This window comes from Quercus suber, unplaced genomic scaffold (assembly GCF_002906115.3).
Source record: "Quercus suber isolate HL8 unplaced genomic scaffold, Cork oak 2.0 scaffold_70, whole genome shotgun sequence".
NCBI classification, from domain to species: Eukaryota; Viridiplantae; Streptophyta; class Magnoliopsida; order Fagales; family Fagaceae; genus Quercus; species Quercus suber.
This window is the reverse complement of record NW_027069535.1, coordinates 1,314,834-1,333,803: the sequence shown is the minus strand read 5'-3', so window position 1 is coordinate 1,333,803 and position 18,970 is coordinate 1,314,834. Positions and strand designations below refer to the sequence as shown.

At 33.2% G+C, this 18,970-nt stretch overlaps 1 pseudogene; it reads left to right on the top strand.

Annotated features, from left to right (window-relative positions):
* Positions 1–1,657: 1,657 nt before the first annotated feature.
* On the top strand, positions 1,658–4,147 carry LOC112028297 (7-deoxyloganetin glucosyltransferase-like; annotated as a pseudogene).
* Positions 4,148–18,970: the final 14,823 nt, after the last annotated feature.

Sequence of the window (18,970 nt, the reverse complement as noted above, 5' to 3'; positions counted from 1 at the left end):
TTGTTGCCTCATTTTTCTTGGTGATTGTTGTTTTATTCAAGACCTTGCTGAATGGAGCACGATTGGTCTAGGTAAAGCACATAATGGCTTATTTCTACTACAAGATTCAGATTGTAGACCTCATGCATCTGCTCTTGCTACTGCTATTAGTTCTGTCGCTTTATTAGACTTATGGCACAATAGATTAGGACGTCCCTCTCATTCTAAACTTCTCTTGTTAAAGCAATTTGTACATTTTGATGTTAACAATAAAACAGCTTGTTGTGACATTTGTCATTTTTCAAAACAGAAGAAGCTTCCCTTTGCTTCTAGTAATCATGTATCCATTAAACCTTTTGATTTGATCCATTGTGACCTCTGGGGTCCTTTGCTACTAGTACCATTGATGGTTTTAAGTTTTTTTTTTTTTTTTTGACAATTGTGAATGATTTTACTAGTTGTACTTGGGTGTAGCTGCTTAATCATAAGTCTGAAACTCAACATTATCTTCCACAGTTTGCTTCTATGGTGAATACTTAGTTTAATTGCAAAATCAAATCTATTAGAAGTGATAATGGTACTGAGTTTTATCTTAAGGATTTCTTTTAGTCTCATGGCATCTTGCATCAGTTGTCATGTGTTGATACCCCTCAACAAAATGTTGTTGTTGAGAGGAAGCATCGACAAATTCTCAATGTAGCAAGGGCTTTAAGGTTTCAATCATAGATTCCCTTATGTTTTTGGGGACATTGTATTTTAACTACTGTTCACTTGATCAATAGACTTCCTTCAAGGTCCAGGTAACAAAAGTCCATATGAACTTCTTTGCAACTTTCCACCCTCTTATAATCATCTCAAATGCTTTGGTTGTTTGTGTTTTATCTCTACTTTACCTCATAATATGGACAAATTTGCACCTAGGGCTAGGAAGTGTGTGTTCTTAGGCTATCCCTATGGCATAAAAGGTTACAAAGTTTTGGACCTTACTTCAAATTCTATTCATATTTCTAGAAATATCATTTTCTATGAGCATATATTTCCCTATGTTCTTTCTTCCCAACTTTCATCTTCATATCTGGATGACACGATTTTTCCTCATTTTACTTCAGACCATACTTCCCATTCTATTGAAGTTGTATCCCCTTCACCTCTTCCTACATCTAATCCTCATTTGTTAGACACCACTTCTACACCTGCTGCAGATCCTACTACAGAATCTGCTGCAATACCTACTACTATTCCTCTTGTAGACACCACTGACATATCACCCTCTTCCATTTCACAATATGACCCTATTTCCATTTCCTCTTCCTTGCCTACTGTCCCTTTACCCACTCTTAGAAGATCTACTAGATCTCATAAACCTCCATCTTATCTCTCTAAGTATTCTTGCAAGTTTGTTAGTACTAAGCCTAATTCTGGTTTGCCATTTGATCTTTCAGATCATTTAAACTATTCTCACCTTAGCACTACCTTTTATTCCTTTGTCATGGCAGTCAATTCTACTCCTTTAGAACCTGCCTCTTTTCATCAGGCGGTTCAGTATCCTGAATGGAGATCTGCTATGGATAAGGAAATAGAGGTTTTTGAGGTCAATAACACTTGGACTTAGTTTCCTTTACCTCTTGGAAAGTGCCCTATTGGCTGTAAATGGGTTTATAGAGTTAAATACCTTTCGATGGCTCCATTGAAAGGTATAAGGCTTGTTTAGTTGCTAGGGTTTCACTCAAAAGTTTAGTTTGGACTATTTTGAAATGTTTTCCCCTGTGGCAAAATCTATCTTTGTCAGAATTGTGCTTTCTTTGGCTGCTTCATCAAATGGATCTTAATAATGCTTTCTTGCATGGTGATTTGGTTGAGGATGTCTATATGTGCTTACCACCTGGTTTTCATAGCAAGGGGGAGAACATTGTTTGTAAATTAAACAAGAGTCTTTATGGTCTCAAATAGGCATCAAGGCAATGGTTTGAAAAATTCTCAATGACTATTCTTCAAATGGGATTTGTTCAATCAAAATCTGATTATTCATTATTTACTCACACTCAAGGGTCTTCTTTTACAGTGCTCTTAGTATATATTGATGACATATTATTCACAGGAAACATCCTGCCTGTGTTGACAGTTTGAAGAAGGTGCTTGATGACAGTTTTGGGTTGAAAGACCTTGGTTCCTTAAGGTATTTTTTAGGTCTTGAAGTAGCAAGAACTGATGAGGGTATAAGCTTGAATCAAAGGAAGTATGCTCTTGAAATTTTGAAGGATATTGGTTTTATTGGTTCTAAACTAGTCAAATTTCCTATGGAGCAGAACTAAAGGCTTTCAAAGTATGAAGGGAAGTTACTTGCAGACCCTGGGCAATTTAGAAGGCTAATTGGAAGATTATTATACTTAACCTTGACAAGACCTGACATTACCTATGTTGTGCATAGGCTAAGTCAGTTTGTTTCAAAGCCAAGGGAGCCTCATTTGCTTGCAACTCAAAGAATTATTCAGTATATCAAAAGGTCACTAGGAAAGGGACTCTTCTTCTCAAGCAATTCTGATTTGCACATTAAGTCATTTTGTGATGCAAACTGGGCTGGATGCCCTAATACAAGAAGATCTCTGACAGGTTACGCAGTATATTTGGGAGAATCTTTAATATCATGGAGATCAAAGAAACAAAGGGTGGTCTCAAGATCCTCGGCAGAAGCTGAATATAGAGCAATGACTAGTGTAGCATGTGAAATTACTTGGGTGCTTCAATTACTCAAGGATTTGAAGATTGAACATCCTAAACCAGCTATGCTTTTCTATGACAATCAAGCAGCATTATACATAGTTACTAATCCAGTCTTCCATGAGAGGACTAAATATATTGAAGTGGATTGCCATCTGGTTCGAGACAAGATTTTGGAAGGAATGATTAAGATTTTTCATGTGTCCACAAATGCTTAAGTAGCTGATGTTTTTACTAAAGCTTTAGGCTTTAATTCTTTCACAAGACTAACAGGGAAATTGGGCTTAAAGGATATTTTTATGCCAAAACAATTGTAGACTAATGCTCTACTTCAAGTCATTGATCTTGCAGCTTAGGACTTGAGGGGGAGTGTTAAAATTGAAGAAGGAAAGAACAGTGGCACGTGCAAGGTAAAGAAGAAAGTAACAGAAAAGGGTCAAGGCAGTCCACGTGTCAAAGAAAGAAGAAAAGGGAAGTTGGAAACAACTGTCAAGCAATGAAGAAATTTGTTGTATTGATAAATCTATTAGTTAGTTATTTTAGGAGGGAAAAGCTAGTCTCTGTTTTGTGTATATATAAAGAGTAGGTGCTAATTATTTGTAACCATTTTTACACATCTGAATTACAATTTCAGTTTCTTCAATTCATTTCTCTTTGTTTTTACAGCTAACACTGAGTTTAGCCACCAACGTTTTTTGAAATCTAGAGGTCCCAACTCCTTAGATGGTTTGTCTGACTTTTGATTCGAAACCATTCCTAATAGCCTCCCTCCATCAGATCTCAATGTCACACAAGACATCACTTCTCTTTGTGTTTCCATTTTTCAAAACTTCTTGGCTCCCTTTTCTGACCTCCTTTCAAAACTCAACAGTGCAACTTCAAACATTCCTCCAGTGACTTGCATTATCTCAGATGGTTTCATGCCATTCACCATTACCGCTGCTCGAGAACTCGGAATCCCAATTGTAATGTTCTTCACTATCTTTGCTTGTAGCTTAATGGGCGATATGCAGCTTTCTACTCTTAAGGACAAATGCATCATACCACTTAAAGGTATAACAAATCATAAAAAGACCCTATTAAAGTTTTGCATTATTTTATAATCACATCAATCACAATTTGTAAGCTAAAAATATTTTGCTTTTGCAGATGAGAGTTATTTAACAAAAGGGTATTTGGACACGGTAATAGATTGGATTCCGAGTATGAGAAGCATTAGACTAAGAGATCTCCCAAGCTTTGTTCAAACCACAGATCCAACGATGTTATCTTTAATTTTGTGATTGAAGCAGTAGAGAGAGCTCCCAAAGCTTCAGGACTTGTTATTTAAACATTCAATGTGTTAGAGCAAGAAGTTTTGGATACTCTCTCTACCATGTTTCCTTGTGTATATGCAATTGGTCCTCTCCAATCACTACTCAATTGCTTACCCAACGACCTTTTAGAGTAACTTTTGTCAATATTACTTCACTTAATAACTTTATATAATTTTAATTTTTTTTTTAGAATCATATAATTGTATTGTTGAATTACGTTGTCACTTTATACTCGCTTGCAAAAGATCAAAATGATCAGCAATCAATACTCTTTTATTTATACATATTTAAATTTTATTTTATTTATTTATTTTTTGTCTTTTGAAATAATACACAAAGGAAAAGTTTAGCTCCAATCTGGTTTGGAGCTATCTTTCTCTAACCTATTATGTAGTGATTGAAGAGACTGTTTATGTGTAATTTTAATTACATGACTTTTTTTTATTGAGTCATACAATTTATTTAAATAATATATTTGGATGAAGAAAGTTTGTCTCCAAACCTGTTTGAAGAAAACTTACTCCAACTAAGTGTTGGATAAAAAGAGCATCCATGCGGAGCTTTAGTTGTATTACATTTTTAAAAAGTTGTATAATTTTTTTTAGAGGACTAAAAGGTTGTATAACTTGTTTAAATAATACATGTAGATAGTTTTAGAAATCATCACGTGTTGGGTTAGAAGAGATTCCCCTAAATTAGTTTGGAGAAAACACTTTGTCTTGCATGAATGGTCTTATAAATTGCCATGTATAGGGTTAGAGAAGATTTCTTCAAGTTGGATTGGAATTGATTACACAAAACATGAATTTATGGATTGAAGGACAATTATTATTTTTATTTTTATTGAATTGAATGATTTTGAGCTATTTGAGATGATGACGAGGACGACAAATAGTCTATAAAGAGAGGAGGCTAAGGAGTTATAGGTGATTGTTAGAAAAATACATGTTTGTATTACATACAAGACATACGTAGTGAAAAATTAACAGATTTACTTCATTCGCAATTAATAACATGTATTATGTAAATTTCAAAATATAAGAACAAGATAGTGTACCTTGATACGTTGAAATTCAAAACCAAAGATTAAAAGTACTTAGGAACATTTTTAATCTTCACTCTAATCCCACTTGGGCCCAAGAAGTGTGGTCTCTCAATCAGTTTATATGTATATGTTCAAGGGAGAATTAGAATGTGTTTAACACTCACATACACCATTTCATTCTCCTACAAAATTTTATATGTTTCTCTCCTTATAAGTGATTATCTAATTGGGCTAGCCTTTTGGGCCATTCTAATTGGGCTTTAGTATGTGACTTAGAGTGGGACCAAAAGGGAATAAATAAGACTCTAGCTCCAATGGGCCTTGGGCTTTTTTGTCAACTCTTGACAAGTCTAAAGTTACTATTAATTATATAATCCTTTAAGTTATTCATCATATATTTATGAAATTCAATTTCATAAATATATACTTTAGTAACTCCATACTAAAGTAGCTAGGCTTAACATTTTGAATAACCAAACTCATTAAACTTATCTCAAGGAAATATTTTATGTCTCCGTTAAGAGATTATAAATTCTATCTTGAGAATATATGTTCCATCAACATTAAATGTGACTGCCCAACATATTGAGGTTTTGATTGTGACTTTAGATCTCACTCCTGATATATCGAAGCAACCTACACTTCATGATCAGATCTATTATTCTCTCAGGATTAAGAGTTCATGTAAATAGAAGTAGTGGGATTTATTATTCATTTGACAGTCATTAGGAGAATAATAAATCTCACAGCGGTCCAGTTCAATATGTTTTAACTCTTAAAACATATTAACATATTAAGTAGAAGTCTCCACTTCCATGATCAAGACAAATAATCTTAGTTGATATGTTATAGTCTTCGTAGTTGAAATGTCAAATTTCATCACCGACTACGAACTAAAATTCTGAGTTTACAAAGAACTTGTGATTTATATTTTCTGTGACTAAATCACATACTATGCATCTCATGTGCTATATGATAATGTCCAAATATTCATGTTACCATTATTTTACATAATAATAAAACAACTTTATTAATCACAACATTAAGTCATACATAATGTCATATATAGCATTATACAATAGGATTTAAGGGTACTAACCCTAACAGTGATACTATCAGCAGTAGAGTAGAGAAGAGTAGGTGGGCATATAAAGAGAGGAAAGGAGTTGCGTAGATAGATATGCCTACACCATAAGCGGTAAAGAGTAGAGAAAAGGTGGGTATACAATTTTAACATCATGTTCTGCAAGCTACTTTGAGAGTTGTGTGTACATTAATGGTAGAGAGTAATTATGGTCTCATACAACTTATTTGAACCTCTCAAATGTGAACAATTATGGTATCTGTCTTTTATATCCAATTTTTATATTTAAATGTGGATGTCACATTTTTGCTCTTTAAAATGTGCAAATTAATGTGTACAATTATAGATATTATGTAAAAAATGGTGTAAAAGGAGTACAAGAGAATAATCACCATGACTTTTTAAGCTCTTTTTTTTTTTTTTTTTTTTAAAATAATTTACATATTTAAAAAAAAACTGACATCTTTATAAGCGTCCTTTCTCTTTACCCACAATACTCTAAGGAGGCATTTGGTATGAGGAATATTTTAAGATTCTCAAGAATGTTGGAAGACTCTATATCATTCTCATATTTGGTTGCAAATTGCACAAAGAAATCAATGTTTGGGGGAATTTGGATTCTCACTTAACCCCATTTTTATAGAAATGTGGATTCCCTTCAAAACATATAGATATTTGCATTCCCATGTGTTGGGAAATTTAGACCCCGGTTGATAGAATTAACAAGTTTTAAACCCAAGTTGTTAATTAGATTTATTATTAATAAAACTTGTTAAAACAAACAAACATCAATATCATGTCAAAATCATGCAGCAGAAAAATAAAATAAGACAAGATATGATGACCCAGGAAAACCAATGAAACCAACCAGTTTCACAGTAAAAAAACCTGGGGGGAAACCTTCTCGAAAAGCAATCCACTATAGAAAAGAGAAGTTTCAGATCTAGTAAAAAACCTTTGTCCCTAGACTCTACAATGTCCGTAGATGAACTCACAGCAGAAACCTTCTACCGCTTCAGAACCTCTGAACTCTTCAATATATGAACGCCACCCTTTTTGTTGCACGGATCCCAGTACGTGACTAACTCCTTTGCACGAATCTCAAAACGTGACTCACTCACCAACTTAAGGAAGAAGAATGTTGGCTGCAAAGTTCTTCACTTCATCAACAATAAAGATCAAGAAGCACTTGGTTACAAAACCCTAAGGCGCAAAGACGCAGTAGCTTCTTTTAGAGAGAATAAGGCATCAGTCACCTTTTGCATATGTTCTCCTTGTATTCTCTTATGTGACGGCCTCTAAAATAAGCCTTATATAGGTCTAGGGTTGTGAGAAAAGAAACTCTACACAAATACAAAAGCCTCGTCCAAAAATCAAATATGAAAATTCTGATTTCCCGTAACCTCGATCGATCGAGAGGTGTCGAGGAGGTGTCAAAATTTAATGAATCTCAACAGATACAGCTATCGAAAAGGTGTCGAGGGGACATAAACTTTCTCGATCGATCGACCAGTTATCGAGAAGCTATCGAGATTGCAATAAGAATCAGCTGAAGATCTCGACAGATAGCCAGGTGTCGAGGTAGCTATCGAGAAGGTGTCGAGCTTTAAAAACTTTGCACTTCAGCTTGCTTTTTCTTGGACAGACTTGATGACTTCAACACTTGACCTTGAAACATTGTTTCTTGAAGTATTAAAAACACCTAGAACTACCCAATTACAAGTAGAGTGCGTTTTGTCAAAGGATTAGCCAATTTATATAAAAAAGTGACATATGTTCTTAATCAAGTTAAAACATATATGTCCTAACACCATGTAAGAAAAAAAAAGTTAAATTAATTTTTCTAAACAGACAATTTTACTCATTTTCCCTTACCCTTTAACCAATAGAAATAAAACTAAAGAATAATAATTATAAAATTGACAAATTAAATAATTATTCTTGTATTATACATGCTATTCAAACAATGTTATACTATAGTTTCATTGAATTTGCCATTAATTATTGTGTATATTTTATTTCTCATTATTTATTTGGAGGGAAAAAAAAACTTAATATTGTGTTTACAAACCATAGGATATTTTGTGAAAAATAAATAATTTTTATAAGATTCTTAGGAATAAATCAAATATAAAATTTAGATTTCTAATAAAACCAAACATATATAGAAAAAAGTTACATTTTTAAGCATCCAAATTGTGGTATATATCACATTTCGAGAAATCTAGAGGCTAAGAATAATATCGATTCCACCAAACTAAATGCCCCTTAAGGTTTTTCCTCTGATAAGTGGATAATTTGAGAAGGAAAAGAGGGAATGAATGACGCTCGCAAGCATAAGCCTCAAGTTCATTTCAATAGGATTGCTCTAATAACTTCCAAAGTTGCTTGGACACTTGTAATTCAATATCTTTGAGACTCATTCATAGCGGTTGAAGCTTTTATTTTTTGTTTGTAAATTAATATTTGAGAAGAAGAAAAGGAAAGGATTTTAATTTTTTTTTTTTGTTTACTTTAACTATGTCCTTATTTTTTAAACTCAGATTTTCCATTTTTTTTTTTTGAGTAAATACTATCTCTAAGTAGAGAATTTTGAACTCTGATTTACAAAACAAATTATTTTGATGAGATGATAAATTTTTTCTTAATTTTCTCTTGAAACATGGACATATATATATATATATATATTGCCACCAAAAGGCAAAAATACAAAATTGGAGATGCAACACACAAATATTGTTTGCAAAGATGTTTTACACATAATTTCCAGGTAAAACGTACAAATAGTCTCAGCTTGTTTCATTACCATCGGAAATATTAAAGCAAAACAAGGGATTGATTCTTTCATTGGCCAAGTGGCCTATTCTTTGAAGAAGCATCCGTTGGTGACATGCATTTGTCTTCTATCACGCGATCACCGTCAAGGGAAAGAGAAATGCGAATGCCTAAAGGTAAGGTCGGCCTTGCAGCCAAAATTGTCAAAAATGGCTAGATTCAAAACACGTTTCATTTTGTAATGAAAGTGAAAGTGCATTTACACATACCCAAATAAAAGGTTGGATTTGTAGCCAAATCTAAAGCAATTTACAAGTGAAAAAGGATAGATAATTATTGCTTCGAAAAAGAAAAAAAAAATGGGGGTAGGGGGAGGAAGAATTACGACAGATCAATAATATTGTTTGCAAATTGCAATGTTGTGTGGAATGATGATTAACAAAAATGGGATAGTTTAAAAAGACTTCTACTAAGCGGTGAAAGAGGTAGTAGAATATTGGTGACTGAGGAGAAGGTTGCAAAGATTTCAAAAACTATTGAACCATACTTTTTAAGGGGTTTAGATGAAGAGGAGTCATGGTCTTTATTTAAGTAAACGGCATTTGAAAAATGACAAGAACCAAAAAATTTAAGAATTAAGGAAATTGGAATGGAAATTGTTAGAGAGTGCAAAGGAATTTCACTTGCCATAAAAACTATAGGAAGCCTATTGTACTTTAAAGACTTAGAACAAGAATGGTTGTCCTTCAAGAATAAGGATTTTTCAAATGTAAATAAAAAAGAAATAGATATCCTACCAACACTTAAGTTGAGTTATGATCATCTCCTATCACATTTGAAACAGTACTTTGCTTATTGTAGTTTATTTCCAAAGGATTACCAAATTGAAAAGGAGATGTTGATTAAGCTATGGATGGTAAAAGGGTTCATTAAGCTGTTAGGTCAAAATCAATGTTTAGAAGATGTTGGTCATGAGTATTTTATGGAATTACTTTGGAGATCATTCTTTCAAGAAGTTGAAGAAAATTGGTGGGATGATGTACCTAAATTCAAAATACATGATCTCATGCATGATTTGGCAATATTAGTAGTTGGACTAGAGAACATCACTTTCGGTATAAATGGGGAAAACATTAGTGAAAAAACCCATCACGTCTCATTTGGTTTTAATTTAGGCTCATCATTGAGAATTTCAACCTTGTTGTTTAAAGCAAATAGGATGGGAACATTTCTTTTGCCAAGTCAAGCTTGGCATCCATGTCAAGTGGTATGGAACCAATCACGAGTATGGAACCAATCAACTTGTGATACATTTGTTTCAAGTTTTAAGTTCTTGTGCTTGTTAGATTTGAATGGCACTGGCATTGGCAGTGTGCCACATTCTATTGGAAAGTTGAAGTTTTTAAGATATCTTGATCTTTCAGGGAACAATTACATAAAAATGCTTCCTAATTCCATTACAAGGTTGCAAAATTTGGAGATATTATATCTCTCTTGTTGTAGAGGACTAATAGAATTGCCGAGAAATTTTACTAAATTAGTCAATCCTAGGCATCTTAACATTGATGGGTGCTGGTGTTTGACTCATATGCCACGAGAATTGGGGAAATTGACTAATCTGATAATCTCCAGTCACTAGTTGAGTATTTGTTGAGTACAGACTCTAGGTGTGGTGGTGAATTGAAGGAACTTCATGGATTGAACAATCAGAGAGAAAATCTTAGGATTAAAATTAAATCTGAGACATGATAAAGATACTAAATTAGAATGTAAGGCTGCAAGTTTGAAAGAGAAGCAACACCTTGAAGGCTTAGCGTTAGAGTGGATAAAAGGAGATGTCGATGAGGTGGATGTTAGGTACGATGACAAGTCAATCGAAGCTTTGGAACCACCCCTAATCTTAAACATTTGGAATTAAAAGGCTACATGGGAGTGAGATATCCAAGTTGGCTTTCGTTACTAAAATACCTCGTACACCTAATGTCAATTTCAATAATGAAATGCCAAATTGTGCCACCATTGCATCAATTTCCTTCTCTCAAAACTCTTGAATTGATCAACTTTCCTTCTCTTAAGTATGTATCATTGATATCCGAGAGTGTTAACCTGCCATCCCTAGTGTTCCTTCAAATTAGGTATTGTCCTAATCTAAAGGGATGGTGGAAGAGGAGGAGGTACTCTAACGAGGTGGATGATGATAATGATGATGATAATTATGGGGGAATATCAATGATAGCAATCTTGAAGGCAAAGAATTCTCCGCCTTCATTTACTCGTCTTTCTTCTCTAAGTATTTGTCATTGCCCTAAACTATATTCCATGCCTTTATTTCTCTATCTTGAAGAACTATATTTGGGGAACTCTAACTTAAGGCCATTGGAGCAAACAATATCGATGGGAATGATAAGTATGGCATCTTCGGAAAACTGAACAACAACAACAACAAAAACAATAGCAGAGTCAATCTCTTCTGCTCGTAGTTGTCATTGTTCTTCTTCTTCAACACTTACCACCTCATTCGCCCCTGTCTCCAAATTAAAATCTTTGCGTATTAGTCTAATGGAAGGCAATGATGGTCTTCTCCTTCAAACTATAAAACATCTCACTGCACTTGAGGAACTTGTGTTATTTAATTATAATGGGGATGGTATGGAATTGGAATGGCAATGCCTAAGGAAGCTTCAAAATCTAAAATTGTATGATCATCCAAAATTGGCCTTTCTTCCACTGGGACTTCAACAGGCCACCTCTCTGCAAAATCTCAAAATTTCAAATTGTTTGAGTTTGAAGACTTTGCCGAAGTGGATTTGCAACATCATATCTCTTCAATCACTTGAGATTTGGGATTGCCCCAATTTGACATCATTACTTGGCGTTACGTATTTGAAGATACTAACAATTTGAAATTGTCCCATCTTAGTGGAAAGTTGCAAGAGTGATGATTGGCTTGCCTAAATCCAAAACTTTGTTGGAGATCTAGCTTGACCAAAAGAAGAAGATTCAAGTATTGAATTTCATTATGAGAAAAAAAAAAAAAAAAAGGAGGAATATGAACTTAAAAATCAATTCTTTGCCAAAATATTTGGGCGTTGAAGTTGTTTAACAAGTCAATAACTCAGTGGTAATTAATTATCGAGTAGTGGTTTCTTGTTTTCTTTATCAGCTAATAGAACTTTCATTCCTCCCATGCTTTCTTCACATATTAGAAGAGAGAATATGGCAAATCATTCATATGTTTCTTCATTCAAATAAACATCCCTGTTTCTCAAACCAAGTTGATGTGGTGATGCATTTTGGATGTTTTACTTCTGATATTGTCAGAGTGAAAATCAGCACTTGGTGGTATTGTGATAATATTTGTGGGAGAAGTATATCTGGTAACAACATTGCAGAATTAGCTTATGCAGGTATGTTTTTTATTTGAATTCTCTGTTACACATAAACTCAAATGTGTTTTTATATCCATCAAAGAAAAATGTATTTTTTTTTTCTAATATAAGTGAAGGATTTACTTATATCTGGTTCCTTTTTAGGTCATTCAAGATGGATGAATCATTTGTAGGTAACACTAGAAACAAATTGTAACCATATATTACATTATTTACAAAATATCTCGCCTCATGTAATAATTGAATGTAGAATACTTTATGCTTCCTTAAAAAAAAACTTATAAAATTTAAAACAATTTCAAATAATAAATATAAATAGTTTAATTTAGAAAATATAATATATTTTATCAACTATAATTTGTCATATTTAAAAAGATCTTGGGGATTAACATTTATAAGTCTCATCTATTGTTAAAAAAAAAAAAATAATAATAATATGAAGGAAGGAGAGGTCGTTAAAGGATTTGGGACTAGTGGTTGTGAACTTACCACCTTCGATTAAATCATTCGTACTTCGTTTTATTATTATTTCTCCTGTATTTTATTAAATCCAATGATTAGTACGTGTTTTTTTTTTTATTATTATTATCAAATCGTGACGTGAGGAGTGTCGGGAATAATATCTGTACAATTTTAAATTCTTTTTTGGTAAACTACAATTTTAAATTCGTACCTAGTCAATGTTGGGTAAGTTAGCTTTTGCCTTTTGCGATATTTCTTGGACAGATTATATATACAGTGGGCTTAGGACGATTGGATATATAGAGTGGTTTCGGTATTGTCATGGGCCTTATGGCAGCTTGGGCTTTATAAATGGGCCTTCACGACACAGTTGCACTACCTCTTCAATAAGCAATTGAGCTATAGTTGAGTAATTGAATGCAAGCATTTTGAAAATGGTGCCAAGTAGGAAACACCGAAAGCAGATCAACTTGAATAGGTTATTCGCACATGGTTGTTCAGGGCCTTCAAGCACAAGATTCACATTTCTGCAACACCTGGAAATCATAGGCCATTTTTAAAGTGATGAGTAGTATGAAATTATAGACCATTTTCCAAGTAACCTGAAAAGATACAAATAATTAATTAAAAGCTTTTATTAATGGGTGTACTATTGTACTCGTTAAGGAAGAATCCAACAAGTCCAACTATATTGAAAAGTAATAAAAACTTATCAACAAATACTTTTTTTTTTGTTGAGATAATTACAATATATTGAATCACGTTGGTTGAACTTTTTTTCCACTAAACTCTAAGCACTTTGTGCATGAAAAGTTGCTAATTTAGCAACAAGACTCATCCTTTAACTAAAAGCCAGAACATCCACGTAGAGGAGTATCTATATCATTCATGCTTCTCCACTGATCTTTAATTTGCTTAGAAAGAAGACCCTGTCTTTTTTTCTTTTTCTTTTTAAATGTTGTGCAACTCCGTAGAAAAACAAGTCGATTGCTACCAAAAAAAAAAATCAACCTTAACCAATACACTAACACTCACTAATTAGACCTTTAATTAAGTTGAATGAGTCAGGTATGTACCTACCACCTAGGTTCGGGTTTTTTTTTTTTTTTGTATCCTATATTCGTTATTTAAATGAGATTTACACCAAACCAAAAGCCAGCCACCACATCCCACCTGTAGCTTAATTTCCACATATAATCTTCAATCATTTTAATATCTCACTTGGTTATGAGCTCTAGAAGTTACTAGGTTCGTTTTCATTAATAATTTCAATAGTTCTTATTATTGGTAACTTTAATAGTTTTATTGCTTATATCAATTATTAACCAAAAGGCATCCACTGCTCTGGGCAGGGAATGTCACACTGAATGATAGCTCTCAAATAGTTAATAGATAATTTGTGAACTTATATACCTCATATTGACACAATAAACTCTATCGTATGTACTTAAGGATAATGCACAAAGTGTAGGGGGAAAATTGGCCTTTGCCCATTTTGTGCAAAAAAATCCAGCATTTTGCTCAATTTTCTAAACTAATTAGAGAAATGCCCCTATTTTGAAACTCGATTTTCTCAAAATTGAGTTTCAACGTCACTATAGGCTTCTTAAAACGCCACTAGAGGTATGGGGTGATCAAACTTAAAAAAAAAAAAAAAAAAAAAAAAAAAAACCAAAATGCCACTATAGAGTCCTTAAAACGGCACTATAGGGCTCCATAATATATATATATATTTTTAATTTTCAGTTTGCTATAACTCGATTATCCAAAAATCAAGTTTTAAATTGAAATTCGATTTTTAGAAAATTGAATTTCAAAACAGGGGCCCTAATTAGTTTGAAAAATGAAACAAAATGCTAATTTTTTTTATAAAAAAAAAAAAGGGCAAAAGCCCATTTTCTTCCAAAGTGTAGCCACCCCATAATGCAAGTGGTACTTTTTTTAAATGAAAATTTACGGAAAGTCGTTAGGGCATTTCCTCTATATCAATCATATTCCTAGAGTTGGTCATCTACTTGTTTGTCGAATTCGAAAAAAAAAATTATTAAAAACATAAAATGTCAAATCTTGTATCTTTAAGTGTTTTTTCTTGCTATTATTTTATATTTCCCTTACTAATTGAAATTTGAATGATAATCCTAGATAGCGATGCTTTTGTTATTTTGGCCACAGTCATACATGGCTCACAGTCATCTAACCTTTATTTATGTCCAAAAAAAACTATTGTTTGTTTATTATTATAAGAACAGAACCGGGCAGGTTCAACCTGCAAGCAATATGGCGAGGAATCTAACATGGGGAAATAAAATACTGGTGTTTAGTAAATCATAACTTTGTATGTGTTTGACACAAGGATAGAAAAGTGGAGATAAAAATAAAATATATTGTATTTCTTATTATATTCTTCTATTGGATTACATGTTTATCTTTCTTGCGAGGATTAATTCACTCACATCTTCTCTTCTCTTCTCAAAAATTAAAAAAAAAAAAAATTCACTCACATCTTCACGACCCCATTGATTTTTTTTTTATTGATTTCAGCTTCTACTCAACGAATTGGACCAGATGATAATAATAAACTTCAAACAAGAGCAAACCAAATCAAGATATCATAAAAATAATCAAGTGTATCTAGATACAAAATTAAGCTTATTTCTAGATTATGTTCATTTAACTACAAAATAGGAAGAGATATATAGCAACCCAAATGTTATCTTCATTGTATTCTTTAACTATACAACTTCCCTGTTCAATATTATGAGAGTGAGATCATTCATTAATCAAACACTTTGGCTTGAAACATTTTCTCCCTACTTTCCTCCAATTTTGGGAAGATAAAAGGTAGCAAGTCCAAATAAAATAATCATCTTTCCATTTTTTTTTCCCCTTTCTTCCATCTTTTACTCTAGAAAATAAGAGAAAATAGCTATTCATCTTTCATTTTCTTTCCACCATCTTCTATTTTCTTACTTTTACACCCTACAAAACATACACTAAATTTATCTGGTCTGTTTTTAAACCAAGTGTTAAAAGTTTTTAAGGAAAACTCAAACATAATTTTTCTTTTTTAGGAAAATTTTGATAGACACTCTTTATAGCACCCTCCACATATATTGAAATCTTTATTTTATTTTATTTTTAAACACTATTTCAATTAAAAATGTGAAATTGTGTTTTGAGATAAAACTTTAAAATCAAGCTTTTATAATTGCTCTTTTGTTTTTATATGGTTTGTTTGAACCACAAGAACAATCATTATTTAGATTTCTATGAAAATATTATATTCTATTTTAATGAACAAAAATAAAATATGAAGAACAAGTCTTGTATTTTACAAATTTATCAAACTAAGTAAATTTTTTGTTTTAAGAAAAACTATATATTATTTTAGCAGCTTTTGTCGTGGTCGTTTGTCAAGAGAGAGCATCATGCTTTTATCATTGCTCTTTTGTTTTTATATAGTGTTAAGGACTCTTTTTTTAGCCCACATGGCATTATTTCATTGGCAACCCCATGCCACATCAACATATTATTGTTTTTTTTTTGTAAATCTCTTTAAAGCCCAAAATAAGCTCATATCTCATTAAACTACATGGATTGGGCTCACATAGCCTGCGAGATCCTTACTTCAAGAGGTAGATCCATGGTACACATTTCTTTTTCATCAATTGGGATCATAATCCCACGACATCATCAACATCAACATATGGATCGGGCTTAAGCAATGAATCAAAGCCCACGGCCCATATTACCTCTCTTACACTTATGGCAAGCGGCTTCTTCAACAAGAGCCTATATTTACACAAAATGACAATAAAACTCAAGGTACGTCATCTCATCTTTAGCTTATGATCCATGCTCATAAGTCTCTTTGGGGAAACTTTGGGAGTCGTGGTTTGGAGGGCTAAGAGGTATGTTTAGTAAAGCTCCAGCGGTTTAAAGTTGATAAAAGAGACATGTTGCTTGGCGTGTCTTCTCTAACTCTTTGAACTCTAACGAGTCGGTGTGTAGCGAGTAACATATGGTAAGCATCTCTTATTGCATAGTACTTTAGATGATAAAATTCTCCATTGCTCTTTTCCTAAAACTTAATATTCATCATATGACAAATACTCAATATCTCCAGCATCTAACTGCTGAGAAAATAACTGTTCATTCAATCCCTAACTGTTGCTATACAAATTTAGAAACTTCATTATATTATTCTACATAAACTATATAACTACTTTCAGCTAAAATCCAACTTAAACACATGACCTAATCTGGTTGGCTATCTTTAATCTCTAACTATATGCAAAATATTCATGATATCTCTAATACCCAGCTGCTGTCTGTCATAATTAGATCATATATTTCTCTGCCAGTTGCCAAAGCAGAGCATTAAATACTCTTCTTGCTCACCAAGATTATGTCACAACCTAATGAGACATTGACTAAATCTCTAAAACTTCATTAACTTTCAACCAACCATTCTATTATTTACTAGAAAATGTGTTGTAATGGAACGTTGCACCAAAAACACAAACACCCGGAAAAGGAAGCATTTCCAGTAGAACCCCAACAGTGTACTCAGCACTTGACACCTGGTTGGAAGTGATATCATTAGCCATTTAATGCTGAAATCCCAGCAACCAGCTGCTATACCCAAAATAGCAAGATACCCTTGAAAGAGATCTTACCATTTTCAGCCAAATCCATAAAATGACCTCTCTAGCAGTCTGAAATCACCTAGCTGACCTCATCTGCTTTCTGCCCAAAGCAACAGTCATCTTATAACAACTGCCTAATGATAGCTGTCACAGCTTTTCTTGACAGTTGGGACAGCTTTTTCAGAACAGCTGTGACAACTGACCCAGCAGCCTGAGCATTACTGATTTTTTCCACATTTGGATAAAACCAAAACCAACAAAAGAAACTACCTTTCTCTTGCTAAAATACTTTTCTTTTCTGCTACTCTTTCCCCAGCAGCTCTTACCCGAAACAGCAAGAACACCTTAAATCTAAACATACCATTTTTGGCCAAATCTAAGGATGGATTCTCTGAAGATTCATTGCTAGTTGAGACAGATTTTGGTTGAGATTATTTGCTAAAATACCCCCTTAAACTCAGCTCTAAAGGGGACCTTTCATCAACACCTCAAGGGAGACACCAATGGAGGAGAACTCTCTCATAAACTTCCCTATTATTTCTCCCTCTAATGATCTTCTTAAACTCTTAATGAAACTCTGAGCTTTTGCATTTTTAGCTTCTAAATGAGAAACTAAACCCTTCAGCCCTTAGCTCATAAATGCCTTTCATAAGCCCTCATACATCCCAGCAATAAATCCCAATAACATTGCTAAACATACTACAGCACTATTACCCTTCTTATACTCATTCTCTCACTCTCCACATTCAGAAAATACACATATCTTACTGCTCCTATCTCCAAATACCTAAACACATCTTCACACTCTTCTCTTACAAAATCTTTTCTCTTAGAAAACAATCTCTACAACTTCTCCAGTGGTTATAATCTCATATTTTTACTATTTTTAACCTCCATATCTCTCATACTTTCATATATCATACATATTACAAATACTACATCCCATAAAACATCTATATCTTTTACCATCTCCACACTTCACAAGAAATATCAAACACTCACACAAAAAGCCCTTCTAATAGGAGGCATAGACTTCTAATGCTAAAGTCCTTCTCCTAGAAGGCACCAAGATCTCATATTAAAGCTCTTCTCCTAGAAAGCATAAATATCTAATCTAATACTATATGTGCCCGTTTGGTTGGGCGTTTTGAGGCCACTTTTACCATTATGCGCATTGCAAAATGCTGAGACAATTTTTTGCGTTTGGCTAAGCCCAAAACGCAACTTTTTCAAAAAGTTGCGTTTTGGGCCAAGGAAAAAATAGTCCAGGAACGCGCAACAAATATGTAGCATCAGAGCTCCATTTTGGAAAACGGCCGTGCACATTTGAAAGCTATCCGTTGGACTCACAATACAATTACCAAATTATCCTTTCACATCATTCCTCATTTCTCTCATCTCTCTGCTCTGCCCTCTGCCCTCTCACTAACAAATTTCCAAATCCAAACACAAAAAAATTCTATAACAAATTCCCAAATCAGTTAAGGAAAAATAAAATTAATCCCTTGCAAATTAGGATTCCTCAAAATGCAAAAAAAAAAAAAAAAAAAAAA